General features: G+C 35.5%; 1 pseudogene; it reads left to right on the forward strand.

Annotated features, from left to right (window-relative positions):
- Positions 1 to 222: 222 nt before the first annotated feature.
- Positions 223 to 21,371, forward strand: LOC149231366 (beta-amylase-like; annotated as a pseudogene).
- The last annotated feature ends 598 nt before the right edge of the window (positions 21,372 to 21,969 follow it).

The following is a 21,969-nucleotide window of genomic DNA, read 5'->3' on the forward strand; positions in this document are numbered from 1 at the left end:
GTCTGATAAAGAGCTTGCGGGTCATTGATATTATTTGCAGGGAGGGCTCTAAACCGGGTTCTAACATCTCTAGTTAAAATTTGAACAAATATTTTCATTCTAACATCATCAACATCAATCTCATAACTTTCAAAATAGTTTATCATTTTCTTAGTATGTTGTTGAGCTGTGTAAGTGCCAGTACCTTCAAATTAAGTGATTTTACTTTGATAGGCTTGGGGCATGGCCCCTGGATTAGCAAGTAAGTTCAGGGGAGTGTATTGGTTTGCCATGGTTGTAGAAATAAGTGTGACAACTGCAGGAGTAGGGATAAAAATGGAAATATGTGTTATAGATGGAGGAGTGGAAAGGGTAGTTGGAGGTGGTGATGGTGAACTTGGAGAAGCTGTAGTAATCATAAAAAGGTTTGGGATTCTTCCAGAGGTAAGCTCAGATTGAATGGAGTTCTGCAAATGTCTGTCAAGGTGTGAACTAGCAGAATTTTCTTGACTCCCTTGTCTTCCAAGGATCCTAGGAATCAAATTAGGATTTTTAAACATAGGTGGGGGCTTAGGATCAGGATTTAATCTGGTGTAATGAATCCTTTTTGAAGCCATTTTCTAGGTCTATTTTTGGTTTTTCTTGAAATAGCTTTGATAATACAACTTTAGCAGTCTCTTTAAGAAGTTTTAGATGTGATAATTTTGAAATTTCCTAAAGATTTATTTAAAAAGAGGAACCGATCAAGTTTTTTGAAACCAACTATCCAATCTATAAGCTAGACTAGAGATAGACTGAAGTAGCATTCATTTACTTCTGCCATTGCAAAGCAAAGGCAGTTTCAAAGGCTACGTGGCTAACTTTAGGCTCCATCTGTAGCTTACAAAATAAACAATAATAACAAACAATTATTTAGGTCCCCAGTGGAGTCGCCAATGATGTTATCACTCAGGTTCTTCCCCAAAGTTGTAGGAAAGGGAATAATGTCGAGGTAACCACAGACCAATCTTTTAGATATAGAATCTAGCTAATATGTATCCAGAGAGGGCTCTCTCTTTATTATTTAGCTTTAGTTTTTAAAGGTATTAGGTTAGTTATGAAGTTCAAGGGTTTTGTTTTAGGTTTGGGTAGTGAGATTCGATGGAACAGAGAGGTAAAACAGAAAATTTTAGTCCATTGGGCATGATGGAGTCAAAGAAGACAGCTTTCTGGATTTGGTTTCTTAATAGAGGATGGCTTCACAGAGCAAGGTAGTCAAACAGGGAACAAATGAAGGATTGGAATAGATGGAATGGGCTCAAATGGGTGAATGGCAATTAATAATCCTTCAACATAGAAAGAGGGAAAATGGATGATTACTGATAAGGAGCAGTTAAGAATTCCTTAGCAAATAAACAACATGAAAGAATCAGGAAATAGGAGCAATTAAAATTTCACTGTTTATTCTAATTATGAAGAAAACAAAGAGAACAATAAAGATTGAAAACATAGTGTAGTTAAGCAAATTCTGAAATTAACCTTTTTCTTTACCATTCAAATTATGAAACACATGTGATATAATAAACCAGAAAACTGTAAAACATAAGATATAGGGGACTTATTGGTTCAGTGATTGATTCGAGAATTTTGTGACAAGTCCTCTGCTTCAATTCTTCATCCAATAGGCGATACAACAGTTTGATCCCAACAGCTTTTTATTCCAAAGTTTCAGTATTACATCAAAGTCTAAGGAAATCTACACACAACAGAACACCCCAATACTCCAATGGAGGGGGTATTTATACACAAAATATGTACAACCTATATCTCATAACAACTGTGAGATAATATCTAGGTTTAATAAGAATTTACAAGCAAAATAAGAACAACTAACTGATGTTGTGCTGGAGGCAGGCCTCTAGGGTTCAGCTTGCAACTGTCTTCTATAGTAGCTCTGCACTGACTACCTATCTTAACTGATGCATTAATTTTGATGTGATACACTTTAACTTTGATCTGCTTCTCTTTAATTCTTCTCTACTGCTTTTAATTCAGTTCTGACATTCTTTTAATGCTGCACTGATACACTTTGACTTGTTTTCCTCTGTTCATCGCCGTTCCTCATGTTCTGGCAACAAAACTACTTAATGTGTCTTCTCAACACTATTCTCTAGAAATTTATGTCTTCTGAAGGCCCACTAGTTAGGGTAAAACAAACTATTTCCCCGGTCGGCAGTCCGCTTGCGAAGTTTGATTTAATTCGAAGGAGAAATATCCTTTGCCTTTTGTGATCAAGGAGGAAAACCGTGTACTGGAGGGTCGGTTGATAGGCGGATGAGCTCATCGATGGAGCCTTTCTGGTCAGAAGCCAAAAATGCGACCTTAGTCGATTTTATGCCTGGAGCGCAATACGTAGAGAAATACAGCAAAAATAACCCTTTTTACCCTTTTAATTGGCAAAATGAAGCTTGGTGAGAAATTTTGATTTAAAGGATGAATCACGTCAACGGGGGTACGGGACAGATGACATGGCAGGTGATGTCAGCACATGATGGATGACGTCAACGAAGGGTGACGTGAGAGGATGACGTTATCAGATGGACAGTGGTAAGCATTTTTGCCCGCACCGCTTTTGGGGCTAGGCAGTTTCGGGCGGAGGGCAAGCGATCACCTTGGGAGCACGACGCGTGGCATGGTACGGGCGCTAAAACCACTTGTTCCCCACGAGTTAAACATCGGCGAATGGAGGGGGTCGCGATATGATTTTGGACTGTCAGATGGTGGAGCGGAGATCAGACAGTAGGCGCTCACGGAACAAGGCAGAGGTTTAATGTGTGGGCCCGAAACAAATAAACTGTGTTTTTAATGGTTTTCAGGGTTATTTTCATTGGTGGGGCTTGGTTATTAATCGACCCTAATGGTGATTAATCCCCTTAGCGTGCGGGTAAGGTTTTAACAAGTTTCAGATAAACTCGTTAATCCACATTAAGCAGTGACACGGTTATAGTTTGACCGGGGTGAGAATATTAAAATATTGGGGTTTTTGTTATATACACATAATACGGGATAGGGTAACATTTATCTGGGATTTATATAATAAATGTAAAAACTTAATATGAATTTTGAAAATTAAAAGTGGTAAGTCATAATGTTAAAAAACTTAGGCTAAAGGGGAACAAAGGGGTTTTGAGGGATATTTGACAATTTCCTAAGTAAAGAGGGTTTTACTTAGGCACTATTTGTGAAACAAAATGAGTGATTTTAGTGATATTAATAAGATCTTAATACCTTTGGGGGAATTAGTGAATGATTAGGGAAAAACATGAGGGGAGTTAGTTATAAAACCTTGCCTCGCTTGAGCTGCTCAGGTATAACATTTTCCATTGCACCAGCGATAGAAGTGAAAGATCAACACTTTTTTAGAGACATAGTCTATCAATGATATCATTCTGCAACTCCAATCTACCTACCCAGCCTACTTGGGCTAAAAATTTTTCTTCCTTTTTCGTGTGCACTTAGACTAGCAAACCCTTATCAATCTTATTTTCTTTCCATGGTAAGCCTACCTAAGTCTGCACTTATAACATCCAAGGGCTCAAATTTAACTATTGAGCTCCTTTGCTTCTCTACCTATCTATTTATCTGCCAAGATTAAGTAGTTTGGTCAGATTTTTATTCTCTATCTCTAAAACATGAAATTCAAACATGAACTAGCCAAGATTAAGATGTGTGACTATTCATCAATTGTGGCAAAAGTTAACAAGCTGCACACAATGCTTTATTTACAGAAAATGAAAAAGTAGTGGCATTTTGGACTTGCACACTTTCCTGGTCTTTTTGTTTGGGATTCATTTCTTCTCAACTTTTTGACCATTTTATTCTTTTTACCCTTTGATTTTTCTTTTAGGGTATACCCTCTTTACATTCTTTATTTTTTTATATTTTTTGATTTTTTGATAATATGGAAAACCTTTGCAAAAGGGATGAACATATTACAGAGCTCATCAAGTCAATCATGAAATATGACACCAATTGCTATAGGAGTATAACACCTTACACCTGGTTGTATAGCCTCTCTCAGTGCAAAAAAAATTTAGTAACATTATTAAAATATATAACTTTTATAATGAAGTGATGTTCGGAATCTAATTTCTTTTCAATAAATATCACAATAACAATGCTTAAATTGTTTTTAATAATAAAAATATATCCAACGCCATCGAAAATCCATATGACATCCAAAATTCTGAAACTTCATAATGAAAACTCAAACTAGATTTCATCAAATTCTGCCAAATCTGATTTCACCACAATAGTGACAAATTTGTTTTTATAAAAATTGTGCAAGATTTTCCGTTCTTTTCTGAAAAAAAATACTCATTTGACTACTCGTTTTAATTCAAACCCAAGCTCAGTTAGAGTTCATATTCAATGTTAACGTGATGAATATGCTTAAAAGTCACCAGAAATTAATTACATACAATTTTTCTAAAACACAAAATTCTGACCCCTGACTTCGAAGATGGTGGTTGTGAAATTTTGAAAACACTAATACGATGAGGTTGTGGCCCATACATTATTAAATGCAATCGCCTATGTTTTTGAAACATAATGAAGCGTTTTCGTTGGAGACGAAACATCTTTGGCTCACCATAGTGACCCCACTCGACACATTGTTAGTCATATTGAAAAGCCTTAAGCACAAACGTGGTAAATCTTATAAATTTTATATTCAAATTGTAATTTCAACTCTTGTAAGAATTTACGTAGTGTAGCTTTCAATTTGTTTAATTTTTTATGGACAAATTCCAAAAAGTTGCACTAAAAACAACTCCCATACAATTTTTACATGAAGAGAACTTTAAAGTAAAGCAAAGGAGCCACTCTCATGGACGCATTTGGTAAATCTCCACAAATGCATGTTGATAGGTAGGTAGGTATGGTAGCTTCTAGTATATGTTGATAGTTAGGTATGTATGGTAACTATACAAATTCCTCACTAGAATAATACAAGTTATTCATGTTAAACGGTTAAATTAAGTTTAATTTATTAAATTTACAAATTTTTGATTTTGGATATAAAATAGTGACTAATTAAATATTAGTGTAATTATATAAATTAATTAATTGGTAAAAATTTATAAAAGCTAAATACATTATGATTCTATTTTAAATTATTTTGATTATTATTAATTGTAAAAGCATAAATATGTGAGTTAATAAATATATATTTTAGAAAATAATTATGGAATAAGATTTTTTTGATCTAGATCTTGGGATCTGAGAAATTTGAATTATATTCATCTAGATCTTGGGGGGCCAAGATTTGAGAAACTTGAAGGTCGAGAGGGAAGAACAAAAAAAACATAGAAATAAACTTTTTTAATTAAAATAATATAAAGGAGTTCCAACTATATTGGGGTGGACCAATCCCTCCTTTTACAGAGTGATCCTTGTTATTTATAGCTTTTTTGAGTTACAATACCATGGGTAGATGTTATAGGTGGATATCATGGGTAAATGCCATGGCTCAATACCATGGGTGGATGACACTTTCCATTCTGATCAATCCCCCCCTTTATGAAGCAATGGTGTCCATTGTGTGAAGTTCCCTCCTCAAAAGCCTTTGTTGAATCTGAACAAATGAAGTGATGAGCTTTGTGGGGTTGACCCATAACTGTGGGTTTATGGATGACCCAAAACCAAGTGTTGTTGAAGACAACAGTTTTGCATGGTTGAACCATAATCGAGGGTTTGTGGATGGCCCATAAAATATGATGAATGGTGATGTGAGGATAGAGATAGCTTGTAATGCTAGTATGCCAACTATGATACTAACAGTGTGCGATCTAGAAAATGGACTTTGATGGTAAAGGTTTTGTGTGGTTGACCCATAACCATGCACTTGTGGATGACCCATAACCATGTTGAATAAAGATCCAAGTAAATAGATACCTTGTGATTCTTGTGAGCCAACTGTGACACTCATAGTGCGGCTTAGCAAATGGACTTCGAGGGTAAGGGTTTTGTGTGGTTGAGCCATAACCATGGGTTTGTGGGTGACCCATAACCATGATGAATGAATGTTCGAGGATAGAGATACCATTGATCTAAGTGGATATTGGCGGCCACCCGCCTATTCCACTTGGACCCCCACAGCTATTTCTTTCAGTTTTTCAGTTTCCTTAATGGTAGCAAAATTTACTATTATTGGTATTTTTTGGGTCCTCAACTTCTAGAGTCGTTTTGAGGCCCTACATGAAGTCTTTTTGGAAAACAAGCATACGTGTGTATTCATTTGATGTTTGTAGTCAAAATTTTTAGTCCTCAAATAGATCTTTCTAAGGAGTTATTATGTATGTCAAACAAAGATTGTATGCCAAACTTATGACCCTAGGAAGTTGATGTACCAGTTTACCCAAACGGGGCCCACAGTTTTGGCGCTTCATTTCCCAAGGTTAGGTTTTTGGATGTTTATGGTTTTCCATTGTTTCTCAATAATAATTAAGCTTTTGAGGCTCATTGTAACATAATTCAGAGGGATGTAGTCACCACATCTCTTCTCAAAGATAAGCTACCATTGCTCGAGCTAGTTTTTTTCCATTATGTATGTAAGCATATTTCAGTTATTTGATATTAATGAAATGAACTCTGTATTTATGGTTATATCTGTATTTTTTTTTATTCATGTTTAAGTTCATATCAACCATAGACCTAGAGATAGTTCACTTTAGCTTAAGAATGAAGGACCTTAATCAATTAGGAGGTAGTTTCATCTGAATCAAATGATGAGGTGGAACTGAAGGGGACTTCACTCAATGAACCTATAACATATCACATGTGTTTGTGGCATACTAAAAAATACCCTTAATTTGACTACATATTGGAATATACCTTTGAAATTCACAATATTTAACCCCCTACCAATACGAACCCAATACACCTTCCCAACTTAAAAAACCCCTACTTTCACTAGATATTGTAGGTATCTATTTTTCATTAACATTTTTTATACCCCTTTATATTTTTCATTAACTTTGAGCTCCCTTTTTATACCCGCGAGTATAAAAGTCCTTCACCTCTTATATATCCCCAAATATATTATTTCAGTTTTTCCTCAATATATATCCCCCAATATAAACCCATGTGGTATGGTATTTCTCCCCCAGTGAAGCTTTTGTGGTGGAACAAGAGACTCTAGTTTTGAAATGTTTGTTAATGCAAGTAGATATTCTATGAAGTATAGTCCACCTAATATGCAATTGGATTCTTTTCTAATTGTATATTAATGATGAACCTAGATATGTTACAAAAGAAGTAAGTTGTAAAGAGAGAAAACCTTGGAATAAGGTCATAACTTAAAATGGAGGACTTCAATAAAAATTAGTCTCAACATTTGGTCAAATTTCTCGATGGAAATAAATTTGTTGGTAGCAAATAGTTATTCAAAAAGAGACTAAATGTGGAAAGAAAGGTGAATAATTACAATTATTTTCATGTGGCACAAGGTTATTCTTAACCAGAGGGGATTGGATTTGGTGATATTTTTCCTCCTATTGCAAAAGTGGCTTCCATTATATTTCTATTGTCTGTTACTAAAAAAAATTATTTGGAGGTGGAGTAGATGAATGTACATATATCGTTCCTATATGGGGACCTAGAAGAAGAGATATACATGAAGAAACCTAAAGTCTTCATAGTAGAGGGTAAGAAGGAGATGGTATGTAAGATAGAGATGTCCCTTTATGGTCTAAAGAAATCACCTAGAATGTGGTACTAGAAGTTTAACACATACATACTTGGACTCAAATTTGTGAGAAGTAAGGTTGATCACTGTATGTGGTGAAAATAGGTTGGTGAGTGTTGTGTGTATGTAGTGTTATATGTTGATGGCATGTTGATGGTTGGAAATAGCATGAAGGTTATCAAGGAGTTGAAATGACATCTATCTTCTAATTTCAAATGATGGATATTGGTGCAGTTAATTTTATTTTGGGAATGGAGATGAAGAGAGATTGTGTAGGTAGGAAAGTCTAATTGAATTGAAGAAAATTTGTTGAGACACTTTTATATAGGTTTAATATGAAGGAATTTAAGTTGTTAACGATGCATATTTCTCTAGGTGCAAAGTTATATTCACATTAGTACCCCAAGACTTTAGAATAGGAAAAGTACATGTATCATGTTCCTTATGTTAATGTTGTTTTGGAGCTTAATGTATGCAACTGTTAGAAATGGAATAGATGTTTCCCATGTAGTGGGATTTTTGAGTAGGTAGATGTCCAAAATAATAGAGTACCATAAAGATATAAAAGGGATTTTTTGGTATTTCCATGAAACCAAAAATTACACAATCTCCTATCAAGGAAGAGCTAGACAAGAAAGAATAAAGTATCTTCAAGTTTTTATGTGTTTACACTATTTGGATGAACTTAATAAATAGGTTGTAGTGGAACTATCAACTATAGAGATGAGAATATGGTAGCTACTCATGGAAGTAAAGAGGTTGTATGGTTGCATACATTGTGCTTAGAAATTGGATTTGAATAACAAGTTTTGGGCTGGATTATAATAGTCAATGTGCAATATTCTTATCAAAGAACTTGGCTTGTCAATCCAAAATTAAATTTATTGATGTGAAACACTATTTTCTAAGTGACATGGTCAAAGGAGAGAAGGTGTTGTTGGATAAGGTTGACACTTTGAAAAATGTTGCGATTCAGTATGAGCACTAAGAAATTTTCTTAGTGTAGAAATGAAATGAGCATTCCTACCCTAGATTGATGACTTCTAAATTAATTTTCCTATATATATATATATATATATATATATATATATATATATATATATATATATATATATAATCTTTTGGGTTAATGTTTTTGGCCCATGTTCTTTAGCTAATGGTTTTTCACGGTTTTCAACCAATGGTTTTTTGGTCGATGGTTTTTATTGGTAAACAAGTTTTTATCCATTGTACATGGAATGTCGATATTGAAGTTTGGGTACAATCTATTTATATATTTCATTTTATATGGTTGAAAATATACTGAAAGAAAGAAGTTAAAGAAGCTCTAAGAATGCTAGTTTTCTAGTTTGAACTTCTAGGGTAACTAATGTCTTTGCATTATGTTTAAATATCATTATTCAATTTTTCTTTAAAGTTTAGAATATATATGCATTGTTTACATTTTAGGATTAAAAATAACATGAAAATGTCCTAATACATAGTACCAATCCTCCATTTCCTCCCACTCAAACAGTCCTTAAAATTGTTATTAGTATATCACCAATGTGTTATGCTTGAAACCTCCATAAGAAATATACTTAAAACCTCCATTAGAAACAATAATTAGAGCAGGTAAGTTTCATTGTGTTTCTAAAGATTTTTAAACATTGAAACATGTAATTTGATGTTAGATTTATGTTCTAACCTACAAACCACCATTTGCCATTTTCCAATCTATTTATTTTTCATCTTGCAAAGTACTCCACTTTCACATCTTGATTGACACCACCCTACATCATCTCTTCACCTTTATGTTCTCCTCTCTAAAAAAAGCATGATTATTCATTTCTAATTATTATAATTGTGAAAAATAATAATTTTGAAGTTACATACTTATTAAAAATATTTTTCATATATATAAAATAAAATTAAACTTTATTAAAGTATTCATCTTTCTTCGGAAAAAAAAATCCCAAAAGTTTTAAAGAACAAAATACCTCAATTTTTTATAAACAAATATCAACTATTCCATATTCATATATAATAACCATGAATACTATTAATTCATAACTATATTCATATATAATAAGCACGAAATTTATTAATTTATATATTCATATATAATACAGGAAATCTATTAATTTGTAAATCGTAGATATTCCAAATGATGAAATCTATTAATTCCTAAATCATAGGTATTCCAAATTCATAAATAATAGCTTGGAAGTGAACGATAAAGTAAAAACATTAATCGTTAAATAGTTCAATAACTCAATTTTATTTATTTTATTTAAAAATCATGAATACTTACATGAATCAATTAATTAATTAAATAATACGCAGGGGTTTTGATGAAGCTTGCAACAGCAACACAGCTGCTAGGCCTTGCTGAGTCTCTTCTCTACTTTTGCCACTTTACTCTGATTTACACGAACCCATACATGAACCTACTAGCACATTTTTCACACTGTCGACCCTCTCCAACGACTTCCTCACCTTACATGATCTGGCGTCCCTTCTGTGCGTTGGAAAACCTCTAGCAAACTTCAATACAGAGTAACTTAAGTAGATACTACCTCAACAGATCATTGATAAAGCACAAGTACTCACATGCAGAAACAAGATAACACTCTTTTATATTATTTCAGAAATGGATTACAGAAAGATTCCAATCTGTTCAATCCTGAGATAGACTGTGTTCGCGTTTACCAGACTTTAGCGACTCAGCTAGGAGATAGCTTGCTGGAGGCTACCTGGCAAGATCACAGACTCAGTCTTTGAACACTGCTCTTAATACCCATAAAGATAAACTCTATATAGATCTGGCCACTTTAGGTTCTCACTTGTGCTGAACACACAGATGCGCAGGTTTCTCAGATCACCTAAGACTTTGAGATTTCTTCATGATGCAAGCAGATCAGACCGCAGTTTGTAGTTGCAGAGCAGGAAAATATCTTGACTCTAAAACTCTTCAAACTCCGAATGCCCCGAATGAGCCTTACTCCCTTTCTTATATAGGTAAAGGAGGGGACAAGCATCCGACCATCGGGACGACAAACTTGGTACTAAAGGAATTTCTCAGATCATGAGATGTGGCTCAAAGCGCATCAGAAGTCGGAAAAGTGCTCCGAGTCTCATAAGTGAAGATTATTACAAATCTACGGAGAATAAAATGTACAAAGTGGATGCTTTTTGAATAGGAAAAGCCCACGGGAAAATCTCGTCACAAATTGTCCTTGTGACTGGACATCATTTTTACACTGTGGCTGAAAAGATGATAATAGTAACAAAATTGTTCTAAGAACTTATTTTTGTTGGTTTTGATCCCATTTTGTTACTATTATCATCACATGTTCAGCTGGTTGAATAAATTCTCTGCTGAGAAAATCTGGCAGATAATTTTCTTTCCCTTTAATATGCTCCACTTCGAAATCAAAGTTGGCGAACAAAGCCTGCCACCGAGCAAAATTGGTTTCTCCCGACTTTTTAATGTATTTGGTTAAGACTTTTTTCATAGCCAAGGCATCAGTCCTTAGCAGGATTTTTTTATTTATAAGATTTACCTTAAATTTATTTATACAATTCCAGACGGTTTTAACTTCCTTCTCTATAGTAGAATAATTTTGTTCCGCTGGATTCCAAGTTCCTGAAGTAAACTGTACAATTTTTTCTACACCTTCCTTTTTTTGTTTGAGAATGCCTCCCCATCCAATATTGCTTGCATCTGATTCTACGATCTTGAAAGCATTGTCATTAGCTACATAAAGGATAGGTAGTGTCTTGACTTTACCTTTGATTCATTGAACGACTTTGGTATGGGCCTCAGTCCATGGAGGTGGATTTTTCTTGAGCCTTTGATTTAACAAACTTATATCCTTTGCACAATCTTGATAGAAGTTACTAACATAATTTAGACATCCTAGAAATTTTTGAAGCTGGGTTTTATCAATAATAATGTCAAGGAACTTTTCAAAGAATTCTAATGCATGTTTTTGCAAGGATATTTGGCCATTGAATATGGTATGGCCAAGAAACTTTACAGAGATCTGGAATACCTCTATTTTCTTTCTGCTTAAAACCAAACCATTTCTTTTTATCAACTGTACAAATGTTTGTACATGCTTGAAATGATCTTGAATATTTTTCGAAAAAATTAAGATGTCATCAATGTAGACCAGGAGCCAATCAAAGTAAGGTTTGAAGATAGAATCCATCACCTTCCAGAACTTAGAGGGAGCATGCTTCAATCCAAAAGGCATTACATTCCATTCGTAATGTCCTGCAGGCACGCTGAAGGCTATTTTGAATTTATCTTTTTTCAGAAATGACGACTTGCCAAAAGCTTGACTTTAAATCAAATTTTGAAAATATTTTTTCTCTCACTATCCTCCCTATCAAATCACCTTTGTGGGGGATAGGATATGTATTATCTGCAAGAATAGAGTTCAGAGGTTTGTAATTGATTACAAGCCTTGGAATGCCTCTAACCTATTCTGATCTTTTATTTACATAGAATCCATAATAGTTCCAAGGACTATCAGATTCCCTGATGAGTCTTCTGTTCAGGAGTTGCTTTATCTCTTTTTTCACACAGCTCCCTGTACTCTTTGTTCATTGGGATTTCTCTGCTTTTGCATGGCTTCCCAGCATACTCTGTTTTGTATGGTCATTCAACTGTGTGTTGTTTCCGATGCCAAAAGGCATTTGGTTCTTCTGAACATCATTCAACCTTTATTGTATTTTTGAGCTCAACAATTTTCTTTTTCTTTAGAGGACTTTTCAATTGTTCTTCAATTTGTATTGAAGACTTCAGATCTTTTAGATCTGTTAACTTTGCTTCGGCTCTGTCCAAGTCCTTGATTGTCTGGACCACAGTTGAAATCCTTGGGCTTGTGATGTAAGGCATTTCAATCCTTTTTGACTTTCCATCTGAAGTTGGGATTATAATGAAGTAGCCAAATTTATTATTCTTTAAGCGTGTTGAACCATGGGGTTCAACTCCGGTTAGAAAGATATTATCCAAAATGCAATCAACGGGTATATCTGAGACTAAAAACTTAAGCTTTATACAATGTTGGTCAAAACATACAGAAGCTTTTGGTACTTCATATCTGAGTGTTTTATTCCCCAGACCAACAACTTTCCTTTCTGCACTAATCCAGTATTTTGCTAGAATAAATTTTGAATTTAATATATTTACATCAGCACCAGAATCTAATAGTGCAGTTAGTGAAAACATTTCTCCTTTTATACAAAGATTTATTTTTACATGGTGTTGCTGATATTCAATAGCCATGATCCTCATCTCTCTAAATCCCAGAATAAGATCTTTCTACCCTTCAATGATTTCTATATTCGGGTTTTGGTAGGAGGTTGTAGTGTTCCAATCTGGAACACTTTCAAGATGTTTTCCCTTTTCTAATTTTGTAATTCTAGATTTTAAACTATAAATTTCAGATTTAAGATGGTGTATTTCTCTACTTACCTCCCCCAAGGTGAGTGAGCGAACCTTGTCATGTGGTTGATGTTTCTGGAAGGATTTGGTATTTCGATCAAACGAGGCATAAAAAAATAATGGCTTTTTGGCAGTATTTTTGGAAGAACTGGATAGACGTAGCTGATCCATGAAAGCTGTAGTAAGTCTTTCCTTCATATCACCTTCTTCCATTGCTCAGATTTGAGAAAGAATCTTGAATTCTTCTTCTTCGGTTGCGGCCATCAACACCTTCTCCTTTGGTGGTGCTATGTGTGTTTCCTCAATAGAGGATTCACTGTAAAAATCAGAATCAGAATCATAAGGACATGCACAGTTTTCTGAGTCTGAGCATGCACAAGCTTGCATATGTGCATGTAAATCTTCACCAGATGAGTCTGATGAAGAGCTGAAGGAGTCACCAGATGACTCTTCTAGTTGTTGCTGCTGTAGGTGTTCTGTGATTGAAATATTTGGGCAACGATTTGTGTCATGATTTTTAGACCCACACTTTCTGCATTGTGTTTGGGTCTCTATTTTGACAGCTTTGTCCTATCTGCTTAGAGGCTGATTTTTCTTGCCTCTATTCTTCTTTGATTCTTTACCTATTGGAGATCGATTAGATGTATGTCCCGACTTACCACAAAGCCAACGTGTAAGCTTATTACATTTTTCTTGTTTGAAAGTATGTAGGTGTATATCGGAAGGCTTATAGTAATGTGTCTTAGGCACATACCTATAGTGTCCCTTTCTGGTCCTTGGTGTGACTTTTCTTCCTGATGATTTGCCTTTATAGAATTTGGCAGTCTGCTTATATTCTTTTTTGGCTCGCCTTTTGGCTTTCCTTTTTCTAACCAAAGGATCATCAATGGTTAGACCATATTTGCTACAGATAGATTTACTATCTGGAAGTCTTGACAACTTTTCTAAAGATCTATTTACTTTAGAACTGGTGCACAAACTGACCAATGTTTTTGTAATGAGAGAATAAATTTCTCCCCAGGTATATGATTCGAATGGTAATTGAAACACTTCTTGCAGTTTGATATAATCAACAAATCTGGATGGTAGTGCTGCAAGATATACCTGTTTCCATAATAAATTTTTGGAATCTTTCACTTCATATATCCTTTGCACCCAATCTCTGTGAAAGTCTTCAAATTGTGACATTTTGTTACATTTGAGGTTCATTAATATAACCTCATGTTTGTCAGCCAATTCTTCTTCAGAGCCACACCAGTGCTCTAAGATCATTGAAGTCAAAGCTCTGATCATATTACTTTGAACTGACCCATCTGCAGTATGGATGATATTTCCATCTGTATCTTTAAGGAATTCTTCTTCCATCTTAGCTATTAAGGCCGGGGATGATTCTATTTCCCACCACCTAAGAAGTGTTCCAGTGAAACAATGTATGATGGTCTTGCATGCTTCAATTTCGCTCTTACCCTTGAGGCACATTAGCTTATATTCAGACAACATTACATCAATTAGTTGTCTGATTTGGCCAATGCTAAGATTATCAATATTCCATTCCTTGTGGGATTCTGGGAAGAATGTATGTGTCTATGGAAGTTTGCCTTTTCCAGCTAGATCAGGAGCCGGATATTTATTGAACCGATTTTCTAAAGGCTCATAGGCCAGAGAAACATGTTCTGAAGATTCTTCCTTTTGTCATACTACCGTGTCTTTAGGAAATAAGGATGGAAATTTTTCCGCTGGTCTCACTGGGTCCTGTATCTTTACGCTTCTTTGCGTAAAAAGGAATCTAGAACTGGTTTGTCTATCTTTGATAGTGATATCTTTTCTATTTTCCCTACCAATTCACTTATTATTCCTTTGGTGGAATCGAATTGTTCTTCCATTTTTTCTCCTACTTCTTCTATCTTGTCCAAGGATTCTGTAGTATATCCTCTAACAACTGAAAATGTAAATTGTACATCATTGAAATTTTTATTTACATAATTCAAAGAAACTTGCATGGCATCAAATTGATTTTTAATCTCTGCATATTTTATCATATTCATCTCCAAACCTTTAATGGCTATGTTTGTCAAGTTTAGCTATTCACTGGCCTTCTGAATTCTGCCATATATTCCCAAGGCGTTATCACCCTTTAATACAATCGGAATGGCCTTTGCAAAATTTTGACCTTCTCCTAAGACAATACCTTTATAGGGAGGGAAGGTAGTTACTGTCTCAACCTTACTACCATCTAAGGTTGACCAAGAGTGAAGTGATGAAGTAGAGGCTCTATCATCGGCCATCATAACATCTTTTGTCTGTCTCATATTTTTCCAGGAATAAAAAGATATCCAAGAATTTGTTTCTTCCATATACTATTTCCATTCATGAGACAACTTAACTTTTTGTTCAATAGTATGAGCAGAACCAAAGGATTCAGCTTCTGGATGAGTAAGAAGATCCCAATTTAACATGCCTTTCATCCGTGCACCTTCAATTTTATGTTTGGGAAAACCATCCATTAATGTAAAAAACTTCTGCATTTCCACTACAATAGGTTTTTATAATCATCTGGAATTGGGCCGAATCATGAATCAGGGATTGGTCCATTTGCTTGTTCTAGGAATCCAAGCCCATATCTAGGCTTTCCTGGCCTCAATGTGCTGAAGATTGTTGTCAACCTTGGATCCTCTTTTTCCAAAGTAGTAATCTCATGCATCATCATGATATGTTCGGCTTCATGGGGAAAATATATATCTGAACATGTAGGATTAGGACAAGGATTTATAGAAGTGGTAGGTGGAGCATCTCCTGTCCTAGGGTTATGGTTTTCATGCATAACAATATAAACAAGATGATTGAGGTTAACAGGGCAATGCTACTCTAGACATTTTACTTCAAGAGAGGAAAAATTGACTAATTGTGTGAATTCAAACAATGAAATATGTTTACAGGAGTTTGAACTAGAACTAGAGCACGTTGTATCTACAAATTCCGGGTTTCTATACAATGGTGAAATTCTGCACATCTGATCTATTCTTTGCCTATCAATAGTTGATCTTCGAGGGAAGGAAAGAATAGAGAAGAGAGTTCTTCTCTAATATCAGCAAAAGTAATTTTCTTTATAGTAGGAGGCTTGGGATTAGATACCACCCAATGTTATGGGAAAGTAAGATCTTCCCAACTTATAGTTTGGTGTTCAATCTTTTGATTTCGAGAATCTGTTAAGCACAAGTACTCAGATGCGGAAAGAAGATAACACTCTTTTATATTATTTCAGAAATGGATTACAGAAAGATTCCAATTTGTTCAATCCTGAGATAGACTGTGTTCACATTTACCAGACTTTAGCTACTCAGCTAGGATATAGCTTACTGGAGGCTACCTGGCAAGATCACAGACTCAGTCTTTGAACACTGCTTCTTAATGCTCATAAATATAGACTCTCTATAGATTCAGCCACTTTAGGTTCTCCCCTGTGTCGAACACACAGATGCACATGCTTCTCAGATCACCTAAGACTTTGAGATTCCTTCGTGATGCAAGCAAATCAGACCGCAGTCCGCAGTTGCAGAGTAGGAAAATCTCTCGACTCTAAAACTCTTCAAACTCTGAATGCCTCGAATGAGCCTTACTCCTTTTCTTATATAGGTAAAGGAGGGGACAAGCATCCGACCATCGGGACGACAAACTTGGCACTAAAGGAATCTGTCAGATCACGAGATGTGGCTGAAAGCGCACCAGAAGTCGGAGAAGTGCTCCGAGTCTCATCACTGAAGATTATTAGAAATCTATGGAGAATAAAATGTACAAAGTGGATGATTTTTGAACAGGAAAAGCCCACGGGAAAATCTTGTCACAAATTGTCCTTGTGACTGAACATCATTTTTACACTGTGGAGACTTTTTCGGACAAGTCCACGGGAACCAAAATTAAGGTAAAAAACTGTAATTTCAGGCAACCGAAATTTTTTATACACATTTTCGTTCCAAGCATTGGTAAAAATCCTTCTCACAATCATAGGCTTATTTAATATAATTTGATGCTTAATTTTTGTGAGAATAAGCCATTGGTGATGTCTATTCATATCTTGTTTTAACACCTCATTATCTCGGAGGGGATAAGGATCTGGGAGAGAAAACATGTCTTTAACGGTCTCATAAGGAGAATGGAAGCAATCAAGAATATCGTGTTCAAAACATATATCACAACACATTTTAACATATGATTCATGGTAAACAGGATCTATGCCTGTTCTGTTCATACCATAATCAGTCTACCAATCCCGCATCCAATCACTTTGTTGGTTCTGTTGCATGATTCCTGTGGTCCCAAACTTTATCTTGGTGTAGTGGGTTTCTTCTTTGCTGTTTTTATTTAATAATATGTCCCACCACAATCTTTTATAGATGCCGAAATCATAGACTGTGTCTGGAAAGATGAGGCTGGGGTCCTTTTCGGGCCATAGTGCTGCATTATGTGGCCATAGTGCTGCATTATGTGTTGGAAAAGGCCAAGAAGTGTTCCTCATTCGATTTATTGAAAAAGATCTTTCATAGATCCCACTTCTACTTCCCCCATGTGACCATATCATAGTGAAAGTCATGTAGAAGAGCATCTTGTGCCTGCCTTGCAGCATTTATGCTATTGGAATAGACCATATCGTGGATTCATCTGCTCCCTTTTGGGTACACTCTTCTTTCAGGTACTAGATGTAATATATCAATGTGTGCTTGGAGATTAGCATCTAATACTTTTGTATTTATTAATTGCCAAGTGGGCTTCCAACCTTCTTTGTATTATTTAAATAACTTAAAAATTAATAACATTCATTATTGTTTGCATACTCATCTTCTCCGCCACCTAACCATGTTTCTGAAATGGCTACCATATTTTATTTCATTTTGTCTTACTAAAAGAAATGTGAGATAGTAACATGAACCATCATAACTTTTATTTTGATAATATAGCTACGAATATCATCTCGAATTAAAAGTAAAGATAAAAAATTAAAGTGTAAAATATCAGAGATCATACTCTGTTAGAATCTTTCTCTGATTTGGTATCAAAGCTCGTGAAAGTGTTGTGAGTTGCAGTTATAGAGCGAGTTGTGCACTATTGATTAAGTTTTCAAGGCATAGAAACACTGGATGTTGGCGTTGTAAATGTGGCCGACATACGTGTTGATGATGTAAAATACTAGAGGTGAGCCGAATCTGTAAAGAGTGCTTTTGAGTAGGTATTTTTACGCCGTAAGGCATTCCCTTTGAGAAAGACATCCTTAAAATGTGACGTGTGCGATCCTGAGCCATTGATTCTGTGTGTTAGATGATTGGGGTGTTTTCTACCATTGATTTAATCTGTTTTTTTCATAGAAAAATATTATTTTTTCCACCAGCTGGAAGATAGAGAGAGAGGATCTGGCAATGGGCCATGAAAGGCCAGGCCTCCTGGCGATGAGACTCTTCAATAACGTGTCTTCACAGTGATGAAATGTGTCTTTCTTCTTGGTTTCGTGTCTTTCTTCCTGCCTGAGGGCCGCGTAGCCATCATACCCCGAAAGTCAGGGTTGGAAGTTCCCTGGAATTGGAGAATTTCAGGTAAGAAAGTACTCTTTTCTGAACAATTTGGACGATTTTATTTTTTTTCCTATCCATGTAGCTCATTCGAGTATATAAATCATGTCATTTTTCTAAAATCGTGAATATTTTGATGGTTGTGAAAACAATGCTATGACAGTTATCTTCTGTCATAATTGAAAGCTGCTGCAGAAGGTATCGGACAACCGGAGTGGGCATTTTCAAGTCCTCACGATGTTGGCAATTACAATGACCAACCAAATTCTACACCTTTCTTTCGTAAGGATGGATCTTGTACAAAAGATCGTGGAAGGTTTTTTCTGGCATGGTATTCAACTGTTCTGTTAAGACATGGTGACAGAATCCTCGAAGCAGCCTCTGAAATATTTGAAGGCTGCCCGATCAAGTTGGCAGCTAAGGTGGGCTCATAGCATACCAAGCAACTTCATTTCAGGGTGTCTAATCATGAACCTACGAAGATAGTTTTCTTCTTTTAACCTCCCCCCCCTTTCAATTTCACCAGTGGCAAGGTGGGATCTTGTCATACCAAGCAACTTCATTTCAGGGTGTCTAAGCATGAACCTACGAAGATAGTTTTCTTCTTTTAACCTCACCCCATTTCAATTTCACCAGTGGCAATTAAAGTGAATTAGTTTGCTGTCCCAGCGGCTAGACAGGTGTTTAGTATATTACAAATCCTTTGAGGACGCACAACCAACATCCATTCAAATTGAATATTTCTTGGTACTTACACATTATGTATCTGGTATTTTGAAGCTTCTCAGATTGTCCCTGGCATGATCTTCTCCGTAATAAGTGCATAGAGCATTCCACTTTTATTGTGAAAATTCCTAGGCACACTTTATTTTGTTGTTTTCTTCTTTACTGGCCTGGAGACTCCTCATTGTTTGGCCAGAGTGGGATTGAGACTCCTGGAACATGTCGCTTAAGGATTATCCAATAAAACCTGAATAAAGTTTAAGCACCAAAGAGCCTTGTGAATCGAACTTGGACTAATCATGGTAAATGTTCAAGCCTTTTAGTAGAAACCTGGATAAACAATAAAGTGTGCTGAGATTAAACCCATGTAGACCAATTGGTTTATGTGGGGTTTAGTCCCTACCAGGTCACAGGTTCAAATGTTATGGGAGGGTTGAGGATGGGAGCCACTTTGGGGAATTAAACTATCCCAAGGGGCATCAACCGAGCTTGGCATAATCCAGTGATAACATTTCACTGTTAGGCAGATCATTCTTTCATCCAACAATAATGAGGTTAGCCCTGGCCTAGCCTCAACCTAGCTAAACTGTGCTGAGATTCAAATATAAACTAACAGCCGTAAATCTCCAATAATTTACAATTGAACCGCAACCCAACCAATTTATCTTCTAGTATTATTACTTGCTGTATTTTCAAGTTCCATTAACCTATTCTGATCATGAGTGAACATGAGTCTCATTTCCTTTCTTTTTTGCATCTGTAGGTTGCTGGAATTCACTGGTGGTACAAGTCTGGGAATCATGCTGCAGAGCTTACAGCAGGCTATTACAACTTAACCGAAAGAGATGGATACAGACCCATAGCCAAAATGCTGGCAAGACATCGGGCGGTATTGAATTTCACATGCATTGAAATGCAGGATAATGAACAACCATCTGAAGCCGTTTGTTCGCCGGAGGCTCTTGTACGTCAGGTGAATAAAAAAAATTGAAGTTGACAGAATCAAGGTGGATTTCAATAGCTGGTTCTGCTAAATTTAATCTTAATCACACTGCATCAAACTAGGGATTGGCTTAAACTTAATACAGTGGAGAACACACATAAATTAAATTTTATTTTAGGTAGGAAATATGAGCTTTATGATGTATCATCTGATAAATGAGTTCTAGTGAGAAATTGGTCACAATGACTAATATTTAAAGTGAAAAATTGACCAGCATTGAATCTGTGAAAAATAATTTAGACTGAAGAAAATTCATACATAGTTAGATATCGTCTTTTTTGGTTTTGGGCGTTGGTTATCTGAAAAATATGTGGTTCCAGGTATTAAATGCTCGATGGAAAGAAGGTATTGAGGTTTCATGTGAAAATGCTTTACCTAGATTTGATGAAGAAGCATATGATCAGATTGTAAGGCAATCCAGACCCGAGGGAATAAACGAAACAGGACCGCCCAAGAAGCGAATATCCGCTTTTACCTATCTAAGGCTATCTCAAGAACTCATGCAAGAACATAGCTGGAAAGAATTCAACAAATTCGTGAGAAGAATGCATGTGGGTTTGGTATGTACCTTGTCCATATCATTTTCTTTCACTCGATGAGATTACTTTTGTCTAATTGGAATCTGAACGGCTACTGTTATCATTTTGTTTTTCTTGTCCTATTTTTCAGGATTATCATCCGGAGCCTGAGAAATACTTCAATCCAAGAGTACCTCTGAAGCGTTTGAAACCTAGGCAGGAGATTGGAGAATTCCTTGCTGTAGCAATAGCACCCGTGCCTGTGTTATTACATGGGATTGCTTCAGATGACAGTTCAAGTGTCAACCTTACAGAAGAGAGCTCGCAAATACAGGGGACGGTGTCTGTAGAAGATAAGATGCCACTCACAGGAAAAATATTGAAGTGGCTTCTATCACCACTCTCATGGTTCCAAAGAAAAAATTAGAATCAGCGGTTGCAGCCAGTCGATGAGCACTCCTGAGTAGTACTGGAATCGTTGAATGTTTTACATTTGTGATAGCAAACTAATGATTTTGAACGTTAAATCAATCCATTGAAGATTGTATTTTTAATTGACCGGATGTAAATTGAGTATCAAATCATTTAACGGGTTGTAAAGAATATTCTAAATTTTTAGTGTATACTAATTTTTTTGATCGAATAAGTATTAACAAGGGCAACTGGCATTGCTGTAGTCCCTGCCGGTATGTAATTTCAGGAAACACCCAAATTCAATGATAATTGAGGGATATGCAATTTCAGGACACACAAATTCAATGATAAATGAATAATAATCTAAATGAGTTAACAAACCTTTAAACATGAATGTGGCTAAATAACTTTAAATATGAATGTGTATTAATTTTATTAAGCAGCAACCAGCGGAACTAAGCAGAATCAGTAATGAAATATTTGTATTAAGGGTAAAATAGGAAAAATTGTGAGTAGGTAGTGGAATGTTTCCTATACAACATTGTCAAATTTTAAAATGAAACTTTTTTGAGTTCTCAAAATTGTTAGAATTTTATCTTTATCTTTGTTGA

This window comes from Pinus tabuliformis, chromosome J, assembly GCF_031772625.1.
Source record: "Pinus tabuliformis cultivar Carrire ecotype Pingquan chromosome J, CPIR1, whole genome shotgun sequence".
Taxonomy (NCBI): domain Eukaryota; kingdom Viridiplantae; phylum Streptophyta; class Pinopsida; order Pinales; family Pinaceae; genus Pinus; species Pinus tabuliformis.